Raw genomic sequence first — 23,847 nt, forward strand, 5'->3', positions numbered from 1 at the left:
TGTACCCGTACGCGATGACTTTCCATCTCCCGACAGGTGGTTTTGAGTGGGTGGATCCTTCGAGGTGGAGCGAGATCGATTTTCTCAACATTCCTCACGATTCGGAAGTGGGTTACGTGTACGTGGTAGACTTGTCATATCCTGAAGAACTGCACGCGCTCACTAGGGATTTTCCCCTGGCACCCGAACACAGGTGCGTGGACGAGAACGAACTCTCCCCCTACCAACGCCACCTGAAAGATGCGTTGGCGCTGAACGCCCCTTCCACAACGAAACTCTTGCTGACGTGCTACGACAAAGAACGCTACGTCGTTCATTATGCACTGCTCGCTCTGTACGTGAGGTTGGGCATGAAAATAAAACGTGTTCACAGCATCCTCTCGTTCTGCCCAGACAACTTTTTGCGAACCTTCGTGCAGAGAAACGTCGCGTTGAGGAATGCCGCGAGCACGAAATTCGGGCGACTTCTGTACAAAACCATGTCGAACAGCACGTTCGGTAAGTCGATACAAAATGTGAGACGCATGAAAGAGTATGCCCTAGCCTACGACAAAGAAAGCGCGCTCCGAAAAGCTAGCTCCGTCGACAGTCAGCATTTTCACATTCTGAGTGATAAGTGCATCTTGTACGAGATGAAACAACGCCGCATCAAATGCACGCACCCCCTTTACGTGGGCTCTGCCATTCTTGAAATATCCAAAGTCCGAATGTACAGCTTCATCTACGAGTCGCTCTTTTCTCGCTTGACATGTCCAGTGCAATTGATCTATAGCGGCACGGACAGCATAATTTTTTCTCTCACGTGTGAAAGCCTGGAAGAGCAGCTGATGAAGATTGAGAGTGAGTTAGATCTGTCTTCCTATCCGCCGGACCACCCACTTTTCAACGACGAGCACGCGAATCAGATGGGGTACTTCAAAGACGACACGGGAGGCGGAGTTATTCAGGAAGTCGTAGCCATCCGAGCGAAAATGTACAGCATTCTCTTGGCTGGGACACACAAACACATCGTGAGAGCGAAAGGAGTTAAGAAAGACGTGGTGAGGAAACATTTATTGCACGAAGTGTACTGAGATTCTCTGTTCAATGAAAAGGCGGTCTCTCAGAAGCAGTGCACCATCCAGAGTATAAAGCAAACGATGTACACCATTTCCAGACTCAAGAAGAGCTTGGTCCCCTACGACGACAAACGCTATCTCGTGGATGCCGTACACTCCTTCCCTTATGGGAGCTGCGAATACGGTAAGCTTTCCTAGTGTTTTGACGCGTATCGCATTACGATAGTACTCCCTCTTTGTGCAGCACCGGAAAACCCGGAAGAGAGCCCGAGAGCGTCGACGTCAGGCATCGAGTAACCGCGGAACAAAGAGCTGCACGCGCATGTATATCGAGAATAAAAGTTCTAGTCGAGACATGCTTCTCTCTTTCTCTCTCTCAGACAGCAGAAGCACGGGACATCGTGGCAGTGTGGTAGCGGAATGGGTGTACGAAAAGAATGACCATTCCGTCATCGTGCTGGTACCGTGACCCGCGCAATGACGACGCTGCGATGAAGATTCCCCTTTTCTGGCACGTCTGATCATCTCGTAATGTTCGTTAGATCAGACAAGTTAGGGAGGGTGCAGGCACCTATCGACCGAGTCCTTTGTATGTATTCAATAAACATGTTTCAGTGAAAGCAAACACAGAGTCTCGTCAACGTTATTCGGACTGTTTAATGCGTTGCATGTCAATAACTAAGCGGTATTTCAATAAATCAATGATAAAGTTCACGATGTAGACTGCTTGCAAATGTCGCTGCTTCCGCAGGGCGTGCTTAATATGAGCGATGGCACGAGCGAGAAGGTCCACGATGTCTGCAGCGATGTAGTTGAATTCTGCGTTGGCCAGACTCACAAATTCACTCATCAGTCCCAGGGGTCCGTCTGGAACCGTTATGCAGACGTTCTTGTAATGGGCGTAAATTCGACGCACCATCTCCTGCAGCGGCCCCGGCGAGATCTCTCCTATATTGCCAAAGCCTACCATGTCTATCACGTAGCGAAAAGCAGTGATGACGAGCTCGTTGCGGGGACTTTCGCTGTTGAAACATTCCTTCTCCACTTCTTCCCAAGAAGCGTGGGTGCGGGAACAATTTTGTAAAGAGTGGTAGCTGAACATCTTCACGTAGTGATGACGCGAGCGTGGTGTGCGCTGCATTTATACAGATAAACGCGCGCGCGCAAAGAACGGAGAGTGAAACTGAAACTCAAAAGCCACCCGTCGCCGCTAGGAGCGCGCGCGCGCGCAGCGGAGAGCCGAAACCGAAAACACCCGTGGGCGGCGCAGAGGGAGCTAGGAGCGCGCGCGCGCATGCGGTTTCGGGTGGAGCAGAGGGCGCGCGCGCATCCATAGCTGCCGCTGCGCGTCGCCTCACTCAGTTTCTCTCTGGCTGCCGTGGAAAGCAGACGTGCGCTCCCCGCGCTCGCTCAGTTTCTGGCTGGCTGTCGTACAGGGCAGACGTGTGTTCCCCGCGCTCGCTCAGTCTCTGCCTGGAAGTTGCCGCGGGGGAAAAGGTGAGTGATTTGACGCGCTCCTTTTCTCGTATGTTTGCCGTGTTTAGCGGTTACCAACGAGTGATTTGACCGCGCTCGTGTTAAGCCTTTTCTCGCATGTTTAGACTTATTTTGCGGTGTCCAAGCCTGTTGACGCATGTTTAGCGATGTGTGCCCAGTGGTTCCCGCCTTGTGTTAGCTGCATAGTGTTGTGCCGTTGTGGTTAGGCCTAAGCGATCGCTCCCGGAAGCCTTTTTCCCCCGATGTGTACTGTTTTCTCCGTGCTGTTTTAGCAGTAGCGGTTAGACCTTTTCTCTCGCATGCCTAGACTTGTTTAGCAGTGTTGCAATTTTACCCGCCGCTATTATCTTGTTCTCTGTTTTTCTCGTCTAGAGCTATGATGGTGGCGCCATCTGGTGTGATGCCTTGCAACTAAGTGGCCACCTGTCGTCGATCTCTGCAACTGCTGGGTGGCAACTACCAACATGGCGGGCGCTGGTCACTCGGGTGTTGCGGAGTGCCTTCTTCGCCGCGGCATCGTTGATTTTCGAATAAATTGTTTCTCTCCACTCTATTTCTATCTTTTTATTTTATTTTCTGCCTATTTTTTATTTTTTATGGACTCTCGTAGTGCACAACGCTCAGGGTGGTCTGGACACCAGATAGACGTTCCCCAATTAGTGTGGTGGCTCCCTGGAAGGTGCTGATTAATGTGGGGGGTCCCAATTTGCTCTAATTGCTAATTAATGGCGTCCAGAAGCCTGGTAGCGTTGTGCACTATGAGAGTCCATCCCATACTACTGTTGATGAACCATCGCCTCGGGACGACCTGCTCAGAGACATCGACATGTGACCTGGCATCAGCGTAAATCCAGACACAGACAATCCAGATAATGACACTGCTGCAGAGCACCAAACAAAAAGGTGTAGCGGGTGTGGATCATAGCGAGAGCGCGGGTTTTCAACTCACTCAGGGCCTCAACATGTTGTCTCTCCTCATACTGAACGGTCTGATTCGAGCAGCAGTCATCTTCTGATGGGGGACACCTGTATCCCGTCTCCGAAAGGTCTTGTGCGGCTGCCGACATCACGCTAGCCTCTTCCATTAGTTCTTGCACAAGCTGCATGCAACATTCCGTTCCATGGAAAGCCACGGAAACGGCCACGTGGCCAAACGGCCACGGAAAGCGTCGGATACGTGGTCGGAATGCATTCGTCGCTACTTATATCCTTTCGCCTCCTCTTGGCGTAGGTATCCCGTTGCACCGGCTTGAATGCTCCAGGAAACAGCGTTGGTACTGCGTGATGCGCTAAAAGCTGACGTCCTTTTGCCACTCCGAGTTCCCGCATGAGCCGTCTTTTCGTGTCGAACATTCCTGGCTCAAAATGATGAGAACATATCGTGCTCGAGCTGGTCTTCTTGCACTTGATTTTGCGCAGCGCCATTTCCCACTCCAAACGACGTTGTGGGTTCGTCGGAAACTTGAAATATGCTACGTCTGTTGTTCTATCCGACCTGTTGCCACAACTGATTATACAGCACGTTTCACCGCCCATCCTGGTGGGCGTAAGATCAGTGTGCGACGTAACGACTATGGAAAATTTCCTTTCTCAAAACGGCCAAAACACACAGCAAAAGCAACGCGGACGGCGCGGGATATCTCTCGACTTACGTCACACTCGGTGTTGCTTGCAGAAAAGCGCTCGCGGCTCGCATTACCCTGTCACGAAGCACGTCATAAAAGAAAATCATTTTTCTCAAGTTTGACTCAGTTTTCGAAGGAAATATTTTACAGACATGGTCGTTGATGGCTTCAGGTGACGAATATTCAAAAATCTCGGAAGGGACCTTATGCGGATTCTCCCTTTAAGCAGAAATATGGTACGCGCTCGAGTGAGGCTAGGAGGAAGGCGCCCCAGAAACAAGAGGAGGTTAAAGAACGCCGCAAATGTACCTGGGTGAAGCTGACAGAGATCCCATCAGGTCCGGGGGAGGAATTGCATCTGCGCCGTGCCTTGTTTACCTCATTAGGGGAAACAGGAGAGAGGACTAATCATTGCATAGTAGACGGCTCCCCGAACAGGGCGACCTCGCAGGGCTCCTGAGAGACACTTGTCCAAAAATCCATTACCCGTTGGGGGTCGCAGTCGATTTTCTTCTGACCGTCTAACAGCCTGGGAGCTAACTTGCGTTTGTTGCGGTTGAACAGTCTTTGCAATTCGGCATACTGCCTCCTCCTAGCCTGACGATTCGAAACACCAGAAGGCACAGGCGAGGGGCCGAGGGGATGAGATCTCTTGCTAACCCTGCTCGGCAAATCACATAGCCACCTATCGAGGTCAGCAAAGCTGATGTCGCCATGGAGGATCTTCCTAATGAGCTGCCGTAGCGACTCACCGCCATGATCAGTATTTGTATCTGTATCCTCACAAAACCCCACAAGGGCCAGGCGTATCTCTCTCTAGTATCCAGACGATTCGCTTGACCTAATTCGTTAGTCGTAGCGGGACTGGGAGCTTCACAATCATTCTCGGCTATCTGCCGGACTAACTGGCTGAGCTGAATATCTTCAAAAATCGCTCGGTAGGCTGGAGTCTTGCGTTTGTATTTTATACTCTCAGCAGGTATACCCGGGAAATGCTCTGCTAAGGCCACGTTATTAAACCGGGAAGGACCAGTGTCGTGAAGTTCAATTTTCTTACGAGCTACCAGAGTAAGAATTTCATCGTACCACGTGAAATTATGCCGTTCCAAGTTAGCACGTGCATTCGCGAGGTGAGAGGCACATTTCCGTAAAGGTTGAGTAAGAGCTCTTTTTTTATACATGTTCCCACATTTAGGGCAACCCTCCATCCTGAGCGGGCCCTGTCACCTGACAGGGGACTTAAGGGAAGTTCGACAGCACTACCCGGCACCAAGGATGCTTAAGGAATGGGCCAAAACCCTCTGGCAGCTACCTCAGGGTACAATGGCAACTTACTACATAAAAACAAAACTAATCACAGGGAGGCAGAAAGGGGTCAGAAAAACACCCAAGCAATATTAACACTATAACACTCCTAAGCACTAAAACTAGTAACCTAGGCAGCAGTCTGGTGGGAGAAGAAACGGAGAAAAAGAGAGGTCGAAAAAAACAACCTGAGCACAGACAAAACCGGGATTAGCACCCTCCTCTTGGGGCACTCCCGTCAGACTGCAGCATGAAGACGGGGCGCAGCTCCTTAAAAGCAAAGTGGCAGCACGCTGATTGGCTCCCTAGGATACTGGTATTTAAATTAGGCCACCGATAGAAAGCAAGCGCCAGAGCGCCCCCAGGGGCCTACAGGAACGACACCACACGGATGCTGACGCAATTAAGGACGGTGTAGGGCGCCATCCAGCGGACTCGAGACAGGATTATACACATCTGCACACACTGGGTTCGCGAGGGTCATCGTAAAAATAAAAAAAGACACAAAAGAAGACGATGATAACAGTCCCTCCTCCGCCACCAGGCCCCTCGGATCCTCCATAGATCAGCCACCGCCCACAGCGACCACGAAGATGATGACGACCTGTAGATCCTGGACACCACGCTGCCCTGCAATCGCCACTGGACCTGCCAACCTGAGCACAGATAAAACCGGGATTAGCACCCGCCTCTGGGGAACGCCCACCAGACTGCGAAAGCAGTGAGCAGATTATTCTTACTCCCGCGTATCACTCGTCTTTGAATGGATTGTATTTCAAAACATGGTGGGTATCATACTTGGTCGTCCTTTGTGACATATAGCTACCGAAAGCAGATTATTCTTACTCCCACCTATCACTCGTCTTTGAATGGATTGTATTTCAAAAACATGGTGGGTATCATAGTTGGTCGTCCTTTGTGACATAACGCTACCGAAAGCAGATTATTCTTACTCCCACCTATCACTGGTCTTTGAATGGATTGTATTTCAGAAACATGGTTGGGGGGGAGGGGTATCATACTTGGTCGTCGTTTGTGACATTTAGCTATGTTCGTCTGGCGCGGAGTTCCCCTACTCGCAGTACAGGACCAACGGGAGACACACCTGCCATCTTAAGCACACTTGATGACTCGGCAGTGATCGCCGTAACATAGCCAATACCCCCAATAGAGATAAACTCAGAGAGGCCCCAGCTGGCCGAGATACGTGCCTGGCTCCAGCCCACCACTGGCTTAAAGGGGTTGTGAATCCAAATCCAAATACTACACAAAATCATGTTTCAAACGTAGATTTATGGGTGCCAAACATCTCCGTCGAAACCCTTTCACGCTGCGCTCCCGCGCCACGGAGTTATGACGCTTTGAATATGAGGAGATCCTTTCACTCTTGGCTCGCCTCTTCCTCGCCCGATCTCAGTATCACGTAGTACGGAGTGCGCCACCGAAGTGCGGAGTTCCCGTTCTCATGACGACGCCTGTAAACAGGGACGCGGCGAGCGCTGGGACGCGACGTGGCGAAGTGAAATGAGCGGAAGGGTTATGACGTAGAGCCATAGAGCAACTGGTCAAGGCGTCACTTCCCGCCGACTTCATGGAGCTGCCCGGCACCGTTTGGCGCTACAGTCGGCGGGGGCCTCAAAAATTGGAGATTTTTAAAACTCTGTAGCATAAAAAATAATAGGAGGTGGGACTTTGCGTGCGGAGTGCGTGGAGTAAGGCGTACAGACTCTGCCAGAGACAAAGGTCTATCCGTGTGGTTTCTCAACCCCTTTAAGTCCTCGCACCACACCACTCGACGGATAGTGCAGGGGCTTGCCAAAACCCCCCGCACCCCTCTGCCTCTAGGCTGGACTGCCGGAGGACGCCACCCATCCCGGCCTCCCTGAGGGCCCCTGTGGAACAGGGACGGGACGGAAACTTTCCCTTCACCACAAAGTGGTCCCGGTGAACTTAAGCCCAGCAAAAGGAAACTGGGTTTAACCCCAACGGTTGCTGCTACAAGAGGCCGCCACACCTCCTGGCGTTCGTTCCTTGCAGGCTAGGTTCCGGCCCCCAGGAAGCTGGGTTACAACCACACGCCACGGAAGTTAGCCGCAGGAACTGTGCCCGAACACCGGGAACCACTGGGGAGCGCCGCCGTTAGCGACGTGAAAGGACACCAGTGAGAAACACATACAAGAAGCCATCACATTTCCTGTCTCCGGCCAGCGAGATGTTTCGAGGCACGTCGCCTGATGGCCTCTTGAAAGGTTCCACCCCCTCTCCGACCTCAGGTAATCGTGGCAAAAGCAAACCAGAAATGGGTAGCAGAAGGATAAACCACGTAGCGCTCAGCCTCGAAACATGCTGGATTACAGGAGGATAGCAATACCCCCAAGTTGCTGAGTAAGATCCTTGATAGTAGGGATTGCTCTGACAAAAGAGTTAATCTCGATGCCCAGACAACGCAGGGAATCATCCACGCCAAGACACGGCACTTCTTCATCCCCAACGTAATAGCTGAATGGCGTCGCCTCAGTCAGGTTCTATCTACCTGACAGACGTTACATTGGCGATGTACATTTCTGGGTGTTTATTTGGAGCTGGCGAAGAGAGTGAAGGAGTCCAACAGATGTAGAAGTCCTTCCGGAGTTACGTTCAGCAGCACGATATCATCGGTTAAGGCGAGAGCGGAAAGGTGTCGTCCTTCTACTTCGGGGCCCAGACCCTCAGGCAACTCGGGAATTAACTCATCGATCATCAGGTTAAATACCAGAGGGGAGAGGTGGTCCCCCTGCCGCACACCCTTCCTGGCACGGGCCGTCCTCATATGCCCACAGAATTCCAAAGTGGTGGAGCTGTCCGTGTAGAATGCTTCTAGGTACCTAAATACCACCTCGTCCACCCCTTTCCTCCTTAAGGCCCTGAAAATAACTTCAAAAGATATGTTGTCAAAGGCCCGACGTAAGTCTATAGACATTAGGGCAAGGCCACCACAACATCGCCGAGTCTGGCGTAGTAGATGACAGAGGAGGTAGATATTTTCAAATGTACCATGTGTTGGGCGCAACGCCCGCCGGATAGGATCCAAGTTAAGGCCTTCTCTGAGTTTCGCATCCAGGACCCGGTGGAACAGCCGCAGGAGTGTAGAAGCAATAGTAATAGGCCGCAGATCCTCCGGTCGAGAACTGAGCTGTTTTTTTTTTTTTTTTTTTTGGTAGGAAGATGGTTCTGGCAGTCGTGAGACTGGGGGGAAGGCGTCCTAAGTGCAGGAATAAGTTGCAGGGTGCGGCCAACATCGAGGGACTGAATCGAATTAGGGTCGAAGCCGTGATTCTGTCAGGGCCTGGGGCAGAGCTAAACCTGCGACGCGCATGCTCAATATCCGCAACAGAGATGGGGGTTAGTTTAACCTCACCGCTAACCGATGAGCTGTCCCCGAGGAAAGCGACCTCGCTAGGTTCTTGCATGGTACCCGCCCAGAAATCGAGCGCTTCGTTAGGGTCGCATTCGATCTTCTTTTCGCCGTCAATCAGTCTCGCGGCAAGCTTCCGCTTGTTCAGGTTAAATAATCGTTGAAATTCGCCGTAACGTCTCCGCCTCGCCTGCCGGTTGGGCACACTGGGGGGATGGGTCAGTACCCGAGAGGGCCGGGGACGAGTGTTTGCTGGGCGAGATAGCCCCGTAATCCATCTCTCCAAATCGGCGAAGCTGACGTCACTGCGCAAGACCCTCTCTGTAACCCGTCGCAGATTTCAGCGCAGCCCGACTCGGTAGATTCTGCGCAAAAGGCCTCGAGGGCGAAGCGCAGGCTATCCTTCGTGTCCATAGTGGTATTTTGCTGAACAGCAGGCGAGACGTCAGGATCCTCTAGGACGTTATAAGCTATGTCGCGAGCAAGTTGACTTAGCACGACAGGAAATGCTCAGCTAAAGCGATATTAATGAACTTCCTTTTGCCCAAGTAGAGTCAAGAGTTCTTGAGACCAAACGAAACTGTGGCGGTCAAGGTTAACGAGGTCGGGGGCACACCTCTGTAGGTGTTGGGTAAGGCCCAACACCGCCGTTTTTTGTAAACATTACCACATTTAGGGCAACATTCCATCCAGTACGAGCCCTGTAACTTGACAAGAGACTACAGGCCGATCAAGAACTACTCGCACAGAAAATACACTAAATTAATTGCCAAAGCCCCCAGGCAGCCACCTCAGGGCACAATGGCAAATTTTATACACAAACATTAATGCGTAGGGCAAAAAGGGGTTAAAGACCAACAATACACTCTCAGATACAGTAATAAAATACACTGCAGCAGTCTGGTGGGAGGAGAATTTAGCGTACGTAACACTACCAACCTGAGAAAAGGCAAAGCCAGAGGTTGGACTTGCTACTGGGGGAAACTCCCACCAGACTGCAGCTTGAGGTTGATGCAGGGCTCCTTATTAGCACAAACAGCTGTCCTCAGATTTGTTCCGACCACTGAGGATATTCAAATGATGGTGAGATGTACAAAAGTGACTTGAGACCAGTGCCCTCTCAAGGCACTACTGTCAAGTAGCACGTGAATCACTATCTGAACGTGAACTATCACTGTAGCAATTAAGGGCGGTGTTGGGCGCCGTCTAGCTGTAGAGTACGCATTAGACAAAGGTCCGCTGTAGAACATGCATTGGCATCGGCCACGAGAGCTTCAAACTTGGAAACCCTGGAGGGATATCGTACGGAAAAAAAAAAGAAGAAAACGAAGACGATCCACTTGAGCCACCAGGTCGCCTCAAAGAGTCCAACAGCAGCCACCGTCCGCAGGACTCCCGAATATGACAGGGCGCCTCTATTCAGGTCCCTGGTCCGCTTCCAATTCCTGAGAAAACGCATACCCCAGTTGAAAAAAAAAACATCAGGCTGGTCTGGTGTTTCCTAGTGTGTCCTGGTGTACACATCAGACTGCTGTGGTGCGTCCTGTGTACACACCAGACCGCTGTGGTGTGTCCTGGTGTACACACCAGGTTGCTGTAGTGTGCCCTGGTGTACACACCAGGCTGCTGTGGTGTGTCCTGGTGTACACACCAGACTGCTGTGGTGTGTCATAGTGTACACATTAGACTGCTTGATGTGTCCTGGCGTACACACCAGACCGTTGTGGTGTGCCAAGGCGTGCACACCAGACTGTCGTGGTGCGCCGTGTAGTACAAACCAACCTGGTGTGGTGAGCCTTGGCGTACACACTAGCCTGGTGTGGTGTGCTCTGGCATGCACACCAGCACTAGTCTGGTGGGATATAGCTGTATATCCAACTTTAGTATATGCGACTGATATCGGAATTCATATGCCTTATTACATGATTACGGAACGCCATAAGGCTCAATGTGCCACTGAACAGAAATACGCGAGCAATATTGCAACACATTTAAACCGTTGTGGTGTGCGACGCATTTGAAATGTTGTTGTGTGGAACCGTTGTGGCGTGCTCTTGCGAAAACACCAGCCTGTTGTCGTGTCCCCTAGCGCACACACCAGCGCTATAACCTGATGGGATGATGTGGGAATCCGTGTGCCTTATCACATTATTGCGGAACACCATAAGACTGCATATGATCACTCAGCACAAATATGACAGCAATATTGCAACGCATTTAAAACCGAAACTTGCGACGACGAACCGGCGTCCGCTTCTCTACTCACGTAACACGGTCATCCCATCGACAGCAAGAACAACTGCGCGAGCAGGATGGCGCCAGCAGTGCACGCGGGCTGCAGTCTGCAACCGCGAACCGGTGACTCAATCACGTCGTGCTTTGTCTGTGTGGTTGCAACTAACGGACATTTTGATTTTGGTATGGCGTACAAGAAGACATTGTCGTTGCTTTGAATGGCTGGTATACGGGCTGTAGGTGAAGACATCAACCAACTGTCGAGTTTGTACAAACTACTGGCAAACTGGCACAAACTACGCAACTGACGAGTTTTAAATTGCTTACATTTAAATCCATATATTTTTTTGCATTGCACGAGAGTGAAAGAGAATATTCTTTTCCCCAGGAGCATGCATATAGAAATACGTAGGAGTGCCTCAAGTGAAGTATGCTCTCTACCCATGCATAATTTTGCACATTGTGTTTGCACGTGTTGAACAAACTTGTGTAAACAATATATAGCAAAACATATACAAATAGTGTACGCTTGTATGTGACAGCTGTAAGTATATACTTGAAACAAGAAAATCTCAAAAACACGGTACATGACATCGTGTAAGAAAGATTGATGGTTATAGCTTACGTTATCTCAGAAAAAAGGAACTGCTAGAAAAGACATCAATGGTTATCTCAATATTGTCGCACTACTAGTACGATTAAAAACTTGAATGATACATGCAATGGAAGAAATTTTACCAAGAAAGGAGAAACAGCTTTTCACAACCGGTAGTCATCACTCATATTCAATCTTGTCTGGCAACTTGGTCACCACAAACTGCTCATTTAGTGCCATGCGCATACGTCTACATGCCAGCACTACAGGTGAAGGTATTCTTACTCACTGCGAAACATAGCATATCGTTACGTGTGTTCCACACACTGTTGTATTCCAAAAGTGTCAGTGAACTTGACGTTTGCTGACCCTCTTGGCGAAAGCTAATGCGAATAATGCTGGCATATGACCCGCCGTCCAGACAAATTATCTTATTGTTTGTCCTCTGACATTTAATATGATATGTAGTGGCATTGTACACGACCCCTTTGGCGATCATTCGCTCGTAAACTTTCAAATGATGTTGCGGCAAATGGTTCTGAAACAGTTGCGCAGCATAATTAAAGCGGCCATCGAAATGGGGCACGGATAGGTCCAAAACTGAAAACACTTGTTTTTGCAATGTGAGTCAAACAATGAAAACTGAAGGACACTGACGACTTGTAATAGAGGAGCTCTATTTCGCACGCAAGCATAAGAATGAGCCTAGAAAAAAAAAGAAGAAAAAGAGACTGCCGAGACAGTTTCTATACTGGTTCAGTGCAGGTTGAATTTACGTTGTGAAACTATCCAACTGCCATTCGAAAACAAGAATAGTTCAATGCTGGATTCGAGCTGGAAATGGGATGCATCCTTGTGGGATCCTTGTGGGATGTTCCAGCGGCTACGCCAGATAGTGTTAGATTTCTGGCTGTGAAGATAAGCTGGGCTTATATAAAGCAAAAAAAAAAGGAAAAAAATAAAATAACTGTCGAAATTAATTGCATAACGTGTACATATTAAATTATGCTCAAATACAATAAAACACATTGATGAAATAATAAAATAAACAAAATAAGAATAATAATTCTAATAATAAATAAATAAACTAGATAATAAAATAAATGAAGACCGAAACGTGTACAAAGTTATGCACACAGCTCCGCGTTACTTCGTAGGTTGCACAAAACTGATTGTGCACTGCGACGGTTTTGCCAGTCTGTCAAAACGAAACTACAGCCATAATGCTCTCGTCGTCGTATGCGACCGAGCGCCATCGGCATCAATTCAGAATATGTTTTGAACTTGGAAACGTCTCTTGACGTGTAGGATCTAAGATGTAGTCTGGTAAATTACATGGTGCTTCCTGCCCTTCAGCTCCGCCGACCGTATAAAAATCTGAACTCCTTTGCATTTGTGTAGTGAGGTCATCCGTCACGCATTTTCTTCCTGAACCCGTGCACGAGCTCTGTTAGCACAAAGGTAAGAGGCGTGTTTCGGACGCTTGATCCTCAACTCGCAATCGAACCAAGAGGTGTTCTAGTGACCCGATAATTGTCCATAGTTCTCTGAAGTGCCTTCACGATGTGCCATCATCCCGCTTGCACTAGACGGACTTACTTTGTCGGACAATTAGATGATAAGGTGCTACTGGATAAGTGACGTTCGTGATTTCTCATATGAATGTATCAGATTTTGCCTGCTTCAAATCGTGTCACACATTATCTAGTGTTGTCACTGTTGCTGTATGTACACTGGATATTTCTACCATATCTGTTTTCATACCTGATGATCAATGATGATTATTGTTTGTTTCTTACAAACATAGGGTGTTTGTTTTTATTCGCTACAACATTTTTATTAAAAACTAGTAGAGCAAAATAGATGCCATTTTTCAGTAGAGCTATATGGCCAGGCGAACATTTGCTCGAAGAAAATCATGCAACTATATGGTCCTACGAATTATGGTCCACGAATTACCTAACGCTTAGCCTACCTAATTAGCTTTTTAATTAGGGGACTTCTCGCAAAGACGAAATAACAGAACGGGATCTATTTGGCGTTGAAAGTAATTCCATGTTGAAAAAACACACAAACTAGCACGTGCGTTGAAATATCTGTCGCGGAATTGCGCTATGCAATTGTATCTATCACTAAATAATTCACCATAGTCACTATTTCTAGTCAGACATTGCGCATCTATAAAGGTACAGGACAATTCAGATTATGACACCCAAGCTGGGATATATGTGCTGTAATATATACCATGCCATATGTAATGCTTTGATGAAATAAAGCAAATAAAGTTGAAGTCACATTGAGTCTAATTCGTTTTGCAGGTAATCATTTATAGTCATTGGAAAGCTGCGCACATCTAATGTGAATATACCCCAAAAGCTCACTGGCAAATAGAAATGGAGGCCTGCTCCAATCAGAAATCTGCCGCTGTGGCTCATTGGTCCAATGAGACGTGAGAGGGATATTTAATGATCTTTCAACCACAACTTCTCATTGCATCTCATTGCATCTCATTCACACTTACTGTGATCTCTCATTGAGACTTATTGAATATTGAACCATTTTCAATATTATTTTTGTCCCAAATCATCTATTGGGAATGAGAATTTTCCTGGTCACTGAATGAGATTTGTGTACATGGTGTCTACTAGGTTCAATGAGATTTTCAGAGGATTTTCAATGAGACTGTTTCCAGCAGGGAAACCACATCTTTCTTACGTCCACACGGACCAAGTATCTTGGTTGCATTTCTTGTTCTTGGAGAATATATTTGTTAGAAAATGACGGTCAGTGAGTATCACATATGGCAATAGGAGATATGCGAAATAGCGCCATCTGTCGAGTGCACCGCTCCCGACTGTCATGGCTAGGGCAGATCTCTCACGAGCTGCAGCGCGGCTTGAGGGGGTTCCGCTAAAGAGGAATCCACGGCCGCAATATTTTTGAAGCACGACTTCTCGGTGGAGTACAGAACATTTCGGCGGAATGTACGAATGACAAACAGTTCAGAAGTCTAGTCTCAGCAGCAGAAATATTGTCCTACAGTTTTCCGGTCGATTCCATTTTCAGCGAGATCTCACACGGCATTTATCATCGACGTTCGGCATTTACATTTACTTCATTTTCTACAATACTTCACTTTTTAGTTTTAGCTGCTATTGTGATGGTAAGATTAAATGAGATACTGGTCTTATAAAGGGGTATTTTGATGCAGGAGTTTTTCATACCATTTGCCGCATTCTGCCGAGCAATTTCTTCGTTAATGTTTTGAGATTCTGGGAACCACACCACGGTTGTAGTGGTGCTGCATTTGGTAGTTTTGATATATAATTAGACGATAGAGTACTAGGTTTCAGATTTAGATGTTGGAATGTATCTGGTTCTATCAATGGTGCTTGCTCTCCTTAAGCCACGACTTGACCCGTTTGTCGAGCATGTGACTTCATGACCAAGATTTATTTATGTTATGTAATAAATAAATACTTGATCAATATAAATGCCATGATTCTGAACCTGTAATAAGTGTGGTTTTATCCTACGTTGTTCAACTACAAGAAGTGATCTTCCTTAACACACACACAAACAGAAATAAGACTTAAAAGCAAATATTCATAGATGATGTCCTATTCTCGCGTTCTGGCCTATTTAGTAGCTCGACTAATTTCTTTTCTTACTTTCCCTTGTGCGCGAGAAACTGGAACACAGTAGAGAACGCATGTAGAGACCGCAAATTCTTGTCCACATGCTTATTTGGAGTTAGGATGTACGTCAAGAGAGCACACTAGGTACATATGCAAAACAATATTCCAATCTATCACATTTGACAATTCACCTGCGGGTTATGATACAATTCACCATAAGTTCAGTGATTTTACAAAAAGAGTCAAATCAGGATCACTCATATCGCATTATGGGTCTGCCTCTCAGGTTCTGCATCAGTGGTGCATAAACGAGCGTCAAATGTCTGATTCTATAGTGACTGCGTACTCGTATTAATTCTGCATGATCGAGAATGTTAAGCTTTACTCGTTAAGCTTTAGTCTGGTCCGATAGTAGCCTCAACTACAGGATACCATTTCAGGCTTTTTCTTCATGTCATTTTCTTCCTAGTGCTCAGTTACAGCGATTCATGAATACGCACCCTTTTGTCGTTTTATTCCTGCTAGTACAGCTTCGCGCAGCAGTTCGGTGACACCTTCATCATTACTAAATAAGATTGTGTTTTGTCCTTCAGAGTTTCGACATACGAAGTCATTTTCACGACAAAAAGTTGTGGTAATCAGACGATTCTTTACTAAGCAGAACGAAAAGCTTGCAGTGTCGTTTACATTACGCTGCCGGCTGCTGCCTTGCTGCACAACAAACTTTTACTAACGCAGTGGTACGTGAGGCGCTTACGCATAGGATGACAACAAAAGCCCTTTTCAGCTGCCACTATTCAGTCAAACTTACTCAGGGGCAACGCAAAGCTGGGCCATGCTTTCCAAGCATCGCCTCGGCGAAAATGACGCGAGCGCGTTTTCGCTAACGGGCAGGAGAGGGCGCTTTATTTCGCATATCTCCTATGCAACTTCCATTCGGTTGTCTAACACTCATGAGAGAATTGTTCTCGCAGTTTTTTGAAAGCATTATGGAGAAGCCCGTTGGTACTCGGTAGAATACATAGCAAAGGTCATAAAACCATCCCAGGAAAACGTCAGGCTTTGGCTGTCGTAAACGATGTGCGAGCTGCGACGCAACGGATCGAAGACCACGGCCGGCACAGTACGCGAACTGCTGCTCGACTTGCCAGACGCTGTAACAGAGGAGAGCTAAATAAACAGCTAAGTCGTCAAACATATATATGAAGACTACACCATGTCTTTCATTTCTCTGGCACTGTTGTGAACTACACACTGGCGTGAACACGCCACAATGGGAACACATCAGAGCGGGACACACCAGAACGGAAACACACCAGAACGCGACACACCAGAACTGGACACACCAGCACACCAGACCAGTGTCTGAATTCCCACTCTGGTGTGAAAAACAAAAACACACCAGAGCCCGCCTGGTATATTTTTCGACTGGCCGCAGGTTACAATTGCTACTGGGGGAAACTCCGACCAGACTGACAAAAGCTGATTATTCTTATTAATAAGCAAGTTATTCTTGCCAAATATGTTATATATTCTTGCCGAATAATCTGCACCAGAAAGGAGATTGTTCTTACTCCCGCCTATTACTCGTCTTTGAAAGAATTGTATTTCAAACACATGGTGGGTATTCGTCCTTTGTGACATATAGCTACAGAAAGCAAGTCATTCTTACTGCCACCTATCACTCGTCTTTCAATCGATTGTATTTAAAAAACGTGGAAGACATCATAATTGGTCGTGCTTTGTCCGAAAGCAGATTATTCTTACTGCCGCTTATTACTGGACTTTGAATGCATTGTATTTCAAAAACATGGCGGGTGTGATACCTGGTCGTCCTTTGTGTCTTTGTGTCCATTGTGTTCAGCTATTAAATGTTTATTACACATTTCTCCTGCAAGCTTGGGCGGAGTCACCACAAAAAACATTACATAACTGCCCCCCCCCCTTAACGGGGGCCTAAAACGCGCCTCCTATAAGGCGGGAGTACGCCTTACAACAAAGGACCCTAGGCCATGGCAAGGTGAGCAGTCGCACTCTTGAACGTTCTCCAGGCCGCCACGGTCCCCTCTAGGGTCATCACAGCGGCGAGTCGCAGGCTGGACGACGAGAGACCAAGCTGTCGCATGCTCTCCGCAGACTCTGATGACCAAATGCCCCTGATGTTGATAGTAGCAGACGTGAAGAGCACAGGGGTTGAAGGCGATGCCGGCGCCCTTAGCAGGCCCGCCATCTCGGGGTTGTCGTAAATCATGCTCTTTTCCCTATGCGTTGAGGGGCTGGCCCCATCCCACGATCTGCACATCCACCACCCATATGGATCAGGGCGCTGCGCTATTATGTCGGGCTTCCGCAGACCCATGGAGGTGGGGATGTGGTTCTCACGTTGTACGTGCCACCCCTTGCAGCGGAGGCTCTTCGCAAGGTGCATCGCAATACGATCGTGTCGTCGATGACGTGCCTCGTTAGTGACAGGACAGTGCTGCGTCGCATGAGCGAGAGTCTCAGTCGCACAACACCCAACTCTGCGCGAAGTCTCCAGCCCTGTCCGCCACCTGGAGGACCTTGCCCTGGTGAGAATGGCGTTGATCCTGGCCTTGACGACATCCTCGAAGTTACGGCCCTCTATGAGACGGGAACCGTCAGCGATCCAGGCATGGGTCCCAGGCACAGCGGATGCCTCCCTCAGTCCACGGCCATCGATGGTGCCAGCCAACTTCCTCACCCAGTATACGCGGGCCTGTGCCGGAGATGCCAGCTGACGACCCTCCCACGTAGCTGCCCTCGTGGCCCAGGAGATCTGCGAGCGCAGTAGTGGGAGAGAAGAAGCGGCCACCACAGCACCCCAGGTTGAGTTGGCGATGTTGAGCAGACGTGCCAAGCTGAGACGAGGCACCTGAGTCACCAGGGCCGGGACCCCAAGACCACCGTCGCCCTGGGAGGCATGGAAAAAAGCCGTAGGAACATCTAGGGGGAGACGCAGGCAGCACCGGATCGCAGCTGAGGCGATGGTATCCAGCTCGTGGAGAACACTGAGCCGAGCACCCTCAAGCACCAGCTCGTGCAGCAGCCGTGGAAGGACGAAGACCCGTAGAATCAAGAGTCGCTGCTGGGGCTTGAGAGGAGCGCCGCGGAGACGCCCGACCATTTTGCGGAGAAGCTCAGCCGGGGCCCAAAAGTGTTGGAAGTTATCCCGAGGTATCTCCATTCCGTTGACGCAGTCGAGGCCGGTAGTGCTTCGCCCAGCAGATGAAATATCATGGGCTGTACAACAGACTTCTTCTCCTTCCCAGCCGCCAAGAGACTCAGCGTCCGACATTTTGCCACGTTGAGCATCAGACCCCGGGGCGTGAAGTACTGTTCGGCCAGCTTCAAGAGCTGCCGCAGGCCGACCGGGGAGGATGCGCACATTACCAGGTCGTCGGCGAAGGCAATCGCGTTGACAATAGAGTTGCCAACCGCGACGCCCACGTGGTCTGGCAGGGACTTCAAGAACCCATCCACCACGAAGTTGAACATGGCAGGGCTGAGTGGGTCCCCCTGGCGGACACCACGCGTGGACCAGATCCATCTTGTCAAGGGACCAGATGACAACTGCACCCGCCCTCCGGCGTTCAGACGGCGCAGGTAACCCAGGAGCAGCGGGGGAACACCGGCTTCAGCAGCTGCTGTAAACAGCTCCCCGAGGGCCACGGTGTTGAACGCCTGCCTCAGGTCAAGCGTAGCGATGAAGACGGAGCGCCTCCTGCGGCGTCCCTCTGTCAAGATAGTGTGGAGCAGCGCCGTTCCCTCAGCGCACCCATCAGCCACGGTGAAGGCACGCTGCTGGTCGCAAAACGAGCACTCTTCCCGCAGCCTAGCCGCAATCACTCGGGGGAACATCCGCAGCATTACCGACGAGATGGCGATCGGTCTAAAGTCACCAGGCTCAGCCGGTGATGCCACCTTTGGGACGAAGACTGCACGGGCATCCATCACGAATGAGGACACCTCTCCGGCTAGAAGCAGCAGATTGAATATGATAACCAGGAACGGCATGGGCAGATCTTTAAGAGCGCGCACCATCACCCCATCAGGCCCAGGTGCCGAATCGGCCGCTGGGAAGGCAGCCTCCTCAGGAAGGATCGGGGTCACAAGTTGATTCTGCGATGGTCGAGAGCAACCGTGATGTTCCTCGTACACATCAACCATTAGGGCCATGACCTCACCCCAGAAATCCAGGAACGCCACGGGGTCACCAGGGAAGGGGGCAGCCGGTGCATCCAGAACAAGGCGTGCACAGGCTCGTCGGGACCGGGAGTACAAGTCCTGCACCTTAGGTACTCAGCCCGACGTCGGGCTCGGCGAGTCCTGGGTACAGCGGACCCGCGGGCCCCTCCACCGGTGCGATGGGGCAGAAAATCCTTCAGAAAAATTTCCAGGTCTTTGATGAATCCACGCTTCCCAAAAGCCGAATCAACCAGCCCTCTCAGGGCAGCGTGGCGTGGTTCTGGTCTCAGATGATGAGAGGCATAGTCAACCAGGAATTTCAGGAGTCGCTCCTTCGGCTCAACGGGCACCTGCTCAGGGGGGAGAGAGTCCCAGGGCAGAGACGGAGACGTAGCACCACCAGCCTCCAGAAACCGCAGACGAAGACCACCAGGCATGGGGAGATCCACAGCACCACTCGCACCACAGGAAGCTCTAGCGCCACCAGAAGTAGAGGGAGGCTCCCAGTCCACCGGCGCAGCAGGCGTATCACGGTGTAGAGACGCCACCCCAACAGGTGTAGATGAAGCCGGATTCACCCCATGATCCACATTAGGTCTGGCAGAAACTGACAACACTCGGCCCGCCTCACAACCGGGGGAAGTTCCTTTAGCATGGCCGACAGTGGGCCCAGTCCCAGCTAGCTCAGGCGACGCCGGGTTCACATAGTCCTCAGATGGGATCTATGAGGGCCGCAGCACATGAGGGGGAGAAGGCTGTGACGATGCCGGGGAGGAAGGCACTAACAGAGGTGATGATGAAGGCGGTGACGAGGCGCGCCCTCCCCTCGGTGAGGTTCTTCTCCGCAGAATCCCCAGGGCAGCTACAACACGCCCTCTATGGGCCGCAGTTCTCCAGATGTCCTTGATGCCCTCTAAGGTACGGCCTGGGAATGCCTCAAGCAAGGCGACATTCATAGATCGAGCGGCTCCATCTACAGACAGCTCGGCCTCCCTATACGCCAACATCTGCCGGTCTTCTTCCGTCCAGCGGGGTCGGGAGGCAGCAGTCCGGACCGCATCGGCTGCCTCATCAGGGTGCTGGTGCCTCATATGCTGGCCAAGGCCAGCCCTCGACCTGAACACCCGAAGGCATCCATCCACTGGGCATTATAGGTCGCCCTCCCCAGGATGGGGGGACTCTACCAACTCTGTAGGAGCCGCAGTGGCACGATCCACCCGGAATTCTTCCCCAGGATGTCTCCAGGCGTCATGTGCGCGCACAACCTGCACCGACCCGAACTCGGCCCCACAGAAGACACAGGCGACGGTCCTGGCCACCAGGTCGATCGGCGCCACAAAGTGCAACACATGATGCCTCAGACGGCGGTGCACACGCACTCCCCGCACCGTACTGAATTCCCTCCCGCAGACCTGGCACGGCATCAAATGGGGCCTACGGCCAGTCACTGACGAAGGACGTAACTATGATGCTTGCTGGAGATCTGTGCCTGTACAGGAGCCTGAGGGACGGAGGGTCCAGGGGCAGTCAAAGCATGCTCCCGGCCCAAAACAGATTCCACCGGGCTACTTAATCCCGCTTCAGCAGACATTACAGGGTTAATTAACCTTGTTGCAACACGAGCAGGGGCCTCACAGGGCCGATGCGATAGCCGTTGGTGCTGCTTTACACCACGCTCAGTGAGTGCGGTAACCCTTCTCGCACATAAAACAAGTATGCTCCATGAGAGCAGAGAGGGGGCAGCACTAACGCCAGAGGGGCTCTACAAAATTCGACAACACGAGCCAACAGGATGGGCACTGAACACAAGAAGCACACCACCGTAAACTTCTGCACCTGCTAACCTAGCACCTACTCAGCCACCTGGAACTCAAGAGAACCAGGGCCCAGGGGACACCACGTGAAGTTCACGGTAGGATTTCGTCCCCCCAAGCAGATCATTCTTACTGCCGCCTATTACTCGACTTTATATGGATTGTATTTCAAAAACATGATAGGGTATGATGCTTGGTCGTCCCTTGTGTCATTTAGTTACCGGAAGCAGATTAATCTTACTGCCGCCTGACACTCGTCTTGAATGGATTGTATTTCAAAAACATGGTGCGTATGATGCTTGGTCGTCCTTTGTGTTATTTAGCTTTTTTTTAATACATTCCTTCTTTACAGGGAAGAAGTACCCAAAAACACGCTGCGAAAAATAAATTATAAAAGCAGCTCAATCCGCGTGCCTTGGGAGCCCGTACCTCCTTCATCAGTGCCATGACACCGTAGTCATACGTCCAAAAATCTTGCAACATCTAACTCCTCCCTGCAAGGTCATTATCGATATCGTCGAGATGTCTCGTTTGCGCAGACCCTAAGTCTACGAGGGTGTCGGCGCTGGCTTTGGCCCAGATACCACGGAAGGAAAGGGTTGTACTGGAAACCATTGGGTCTGGGCCGCCGCTGCACACTTGGTCCCAAAAGTCGCGCCCGCTGTATTTCAGTAGCTTGTGGCCGTGGGCAAGTTCCAGGGCTATTCCGGTGCCCACGACCTGGGCGTCTAAGATCACTGTTTGCCTATCTCTAACGGCGACAATATCGGGCTCTAGGCCATCCACCGCTACTGTGTAGGATGGCTCTACCGAAACAGTCCATCCGACTTCCCTTAGTCTTTTCACCACGTATCTAACAACATTGTCGTGGCGGCGAGTTCTAGCACCATGTGTTCTGTGGCACGTTTGTAATATATGTGCCAAGGTCTAGTCGGCCTGGCAGCCGGCCCTACAGATACGCTCAGACGATAAACCACGACCGATTCAGTAGTGCCAGAACTGGACTTTGGGAGCTATGACGTAACTATATCGACACGCGACACTACACTTGGAGCTCTACACTGGGAGCAGTACGTAGTTAGCACTGAGATACCTAGCTAGACGCTGGGAGCAATCACGTAATTCTAGCAACACGTTGCTCTACACTGGGAGCAGTGCGTAGTTAGCAATGACATACCTAGCCAGACGTTGTTAGCAGGACGCTGGGAGCATGCAGTACGTAGTTAGCACTGAGATAGCCAGCCAGACGCTGGGAGCAGTAGACGCTGGGAGCAATCACGTAATTCTAGCAACACATTGCTCTACGCTGGGGGCCGACGGAGTACGGTAGCCACAGTACGTAGTTAGCAAATGACATAGCTAGCCAGACGTTGTTAGCAGGACGCTGGGAGCTCTCCAGACGTTGCCGTGCGTATTTAGCAGTGACATAACTAGCCAGGCGCTGTTAGCAGTACGCTGAGAGCAAGATAGCCCAAACCAATCTCGCGCCGGCCCCGCCCCGGCTCATGCAAGTGATTGATAACCAAACATATGTCTCGTTTTTTATATTTTATTTTCATTGTAAGACGATTGCATGAAGCACAGCAGTTTGGAGCATGGACACGACATTTTGAATGGACATGGGGGTGATCCTAGAAAAAATTATGCTCAGGTGAGTAAATTATTTGAATTGTTCTACAAAGACACATACCCGTGGAAGACTACATGATTGCCTGATGCACACACACTCGAAGCATGGGCGCAACAATTTGACGAAAAATGGACCTGGATGGCGATCCTAGAAAAAGTGTGTACGCTCCACTGAGTCGAGAGAGCTTTGCAAAGACCACACCTACCCTTAGGGGACTGCATGGATGTCTGAAGCACAGCTGCACAGCAACTCAAAATCATGGACATGACTATTTGGACCGGAGGGATACTCCTAGAAAGTGTGCGTTTCCAGTGAGTTGAAAAAACTTTTTGGAAAGGTCCTACAAAACACCTACTCATAGAGGACTACATGGATGCATGAAGCACAGCAACTCCGAGCAAGTCACAGACCTCAAAGATATGTCTTTCCTAGAAAGTGGAAAGTGGAGACATGCCGGCGGTCACTGAAGACGTACACTGACACACGGCATGTGGCTATCAAGTAACCTTATATAGTCAACTATGTCTGACTAATCTCTCTCGTTCTTTCGTTGTTCTTTGTAGCAATTAAGCATATCGCCTTTTCCTTACACTCTTGATCGTGTAACCCATATGAATTAGTTACTCTTTGCATGTTTTCGTACAAAGTATCTTGTTGAGGATGTAGATAACAACCCCCCCCCCCCCCCCCGTGGCGACTTGATCAACGAATAACCTCTTTTTCTCCTTGATCGCTATCTCGAATGCGTGTCTGGCATTGGTTTTTCCCCATACGACTGTACCTGGCTGCTTTGCATCTTTTATAAATTACATTCACTTGACAGTTTTTTTCTTGACTTGCGAAGACGTAC

The 23,847-nt window shown here is 49.9% G+C and overlaps 1 long non-coding RNA gene across 1 annotated transcript; it reads right to left on the reverse strand.

Annotated features, from left to right (window-relative positions):
* Positions 1-23,077: 23,077 nt before the first annotated feature.
* On the reverse strand, positions 23,078-23,405 carry LOC135371428 (uncharacterized). The gene is made up of 3 exons (XR_010415611.1): positions 23,353-23,405; positions 23,203-23,288; positions 23,078-23,144 (listed from the first exon to the last, which is right to left on the reverse strand). It is a non-coding gene; the product is annotated as an uncharacterized LOC135371428 (long non-coding RNA).
* Between the last annotated feature and the right edge of the window lie 442 nt (positions 23,406-23,847).

Source organism: Ornithodoros turicata, unplaced genomic scaffold (genome assembly GCF_037126465.1).
Source record: "Ornithodoros turicata isolate Travis unplaced genomic scaffold, ASM3712646v1 Chromosome11, whole genome shotgun sequence".
NCBI classification, from domain to species: domain Eukaryota; kingdom Metazoa; phylum Arthropoda; class Arachnida; order Ixodida; family Argasidae; genus Ornithodoros; species Ornithodoros turicata.